The sequence below is a fragment of the Diceros bicornis genome, chromosome 23 (genome assembly GCF_020826845.1).
Source record: "Diceros bicornis minor isolate mBicDic1 chromosome 23, mDicBic1.mat.cur, whole genome shotgun sequence".
In the NCBI taxonomy this organism is placed as follows: domain Eukaryota; kingdom Metazoa; phylum Chordata; class Mammalia; order Perissodactyla; family Rhinocerotidae; genus Diceros; species Diceros bicornis.
This window is the reverse complement of record NC_080762.1, coordinates 46,379,786-46,382,250: the sequence shown is the minus strand read 5'-3', so window position 1 is coordinate 46,382,250 and position 2,465 is coordinate 46,379,786. Positions and strand designations below refer to the sequence as shown.

The 2,465-nt window shown below is 44.0% G+C and overlaps 1 long non-coding RNA gene and 2 other non-coding genes across 3 annotated transcripts; all 3 read right to left on the bottom strand.

The window, feature by feature from the left end:
- Positions 1–306: 306 nt before the first annotated feature.
- LOC131420553 (uncharacterized) lies at positions 307–2,229 on the bottom strand. The gene is made up of 4 exons (XR_009223565.1): positions 1,633–2,229; positions 1,452–1,529; positions 1,304–1,368; positions 307–993 (listed from the first exon to the last, which is right to left on the bottom strand). It is a non-coding gene; the product is annotated as an uncharacterized LOC131420553 (long non-coding RNA).
- LOC131420703 (small nucleolar RNA SNORD50) lies at positions 815–881 on the bottom strand. The gene has a single exon (XR_009223623.1). It is a non-coding gene; the product is annotated as a small nucleolar RNA SNORD50 (small nucleolar RNA).
- LOC131420704 (small nucleolar RNA SNORD50) lies at positions 1,121–1,190 on the bottom strand. The gene has a single exon (XR_009223624.1). It is a non-coding gene; the product is annotated as a small nucleolar RNA SNORD50 (small nucleolar RNA).
- Positions 2,230–2,465: the final 236 nt, after the last annotated feature.

Genomic DNA, 2,465 nt, shown 5'->3' with positions numbered 1-2,465 from the left:
CCCGTTATGCTGTGTTTTCTTCCTTTATTCTAAGTTTCACTCCCCATTTTTTAGCTAAAACAACCTTTCAAATTACATTAAGACTAAATAGTCCATGATTTAATTAATAATCAGGCCGATCATTTTGATGCCTGGTATTTTTCTCTCCTCCAGTAACAGGTCCTCTCTCCACTCTGCTCTCCCCCACATTAATTTGGCAATACTTATACCCTGCAGAAGCCAAGGTCTTCCATCTCTCTCCTTATTCTTGTGATTGCCCAACAGTTCTCTCTCCATAAATACTGTACTGAGGATTTCCCCACAATAGTCAGTATAAACTTTCACTCAGCTTTAATTACAATTATGCATTTTAAATTCAAACAGGTGACCAAAGGTAAAACATTCATTCAGAAAAATTTGATTACAAAGGTGGGCAACTGGAAAAGAATTTTCTATTAAAAATACTTAGTACCACAGGTATTCCTGTACTTACAAAGTATAAATAGATCTAGGAAGTAACCTACTGGTTTACAGGTTGTGACTCTCTTGGATAGTGTGACATGATTAAATAGAAATGGCTTGAATCTTATGGATACATTAATCTAGATTCGATGTTGGTTCGGAATCTATTTAAAAAATTAAAAATCAATATAACCCGTCTTGATTTGTATGTTTTCTTTCCATGTCCGTAAAATGAAGAGCTTTTCCTGATCACCAGTTTTTCATATGACAAGTAAATCTCATGGTACTAGCCCTAGAAAAGGAAAAACATTTGAGATTTACAAGACTATCAACATCAGAACTTACTTAAACGTTATTGTCCTTATAATGGTCTATCTCAGAAGCCAGATCCGTATTTTTTTCAACAGAAATTCAGGTTCGGGATAGGATCATCATCGATTAAGACCAAGGACACAGTATTGACTGATTAATAGCTCCACTCACAGAAATGGTTACACCTGAGGAACTTCACAGCAAACTGGCCTTTTTCAATGGGCTGACAGCGACCCCTCACTGTTGGCAGAGAAAAAAAGAATACACAACATACTATTGTGGAGTAGCCGAGTTTTCCACTCCCCCAAAAGACTTATAAACAGAACGTCCTCAGTTATAAAATCCAAGCAACAAAAATTTATGTCTTATCTCAGAAGCCGAATCCGTACATGCTTTTCTTCAGGTTGTCAGCTTCGGGATAGGTTTCATCATTGATTAGACCATAATCCAATTAAGCTATGTTATGGTGACATTTACCATAAACCAAAGGTCAAAAGCCAAGTACTGTATTAGAGATACTATAGTAGATCTTGTAAGCCACACAACTTACTTCAAAATGAAGCTGCTGGTCAATGACACCCATAGCTTCACTAGTATTTATCAAGCCCCAGGATGCTGTTCAAGGACAAAAAAAAATTTCATTTAACCTACATACGGACTACACATGGACTGAATCAAAGTACTAGTCCAACACATACCTGGTAAGATTGTCAGGTTTTAACCAAGTAATTTTCCAGCAAATACTCTCTCGTATGTTTTGAAATTTTCCTTTGCATCTAATAAAAAGAAGCAAATTTCAAATGATGCACCATCTTCTATTCCTAAAAATCAACAGGTTTACTTCTTCAGTTTAAAAACTAAGCTCTTAACAATACATACCTTAGCATCTCCACGTAACAGCTCCGTTACACTAAGAGCCATTGTTCCTGCGGTGGATCAACATATTTAAAATAAAGCATTCTCATCGTACGTCACAGTGCAAGATTTTCAGTACTAAAACCCTCCCCTTCATTAATCCGATCTGGACACAGCGCCATCTGGGCACAGTACAACTCAGTCTCATGCATTGTCGGGAGCTGCCCACTGAAGTAACCGTTTGGTCTGGCGACGGGAGAAAGATTCGCTTTAGTAATAAACGCCTCTTGCTCTTAACGTAAACCTAACTCCCCGCCCCAAACCCTGGGAATGTGGTTGTTTTCCCGCCGCAGCTCAGGCTCAGCGGGCCGGCTGCCCGGGCTCGGCACCCAGGCCGCGCGCAGCGTCCGCGCCATCAGCAGCAGCCTCAGGTCGAAGTCCGCCGCCACCTCGACTCAGGACACGTGACGGTCCGGCTGCGTGTTTCCGACGTGCAAGCTTTCAACACTCTAAGCTTAAACCTCTAAAACCTTTTCACAGCCTGCAGCCCCCAACCCAAGCCCGGGTCACCCGACTGCGCTCGGATACTCACCCGCGACGCCTTCTCACCGAGCACCACGCAGGAGCTCCCAAATCCCGACGTAAAAGACCGAACGATGCAGCCAGCAGTTCCCTATATAGCCTCCCCTGAGTCAGACCGAGGCCGCCCCGCCCCCTCGCACCTATTGGACTCGGGCGAAGACGGGGGCGTGGCCGTCTCCCGAGGGGAGAGCGCGAGAGCGCGCGTGGCGGCTCTTTTCTTTCGGGGCTCGTTCCGGGGCGTGGTGCGCACGCCGCCCGCCTGCCGCGCGCCCGCC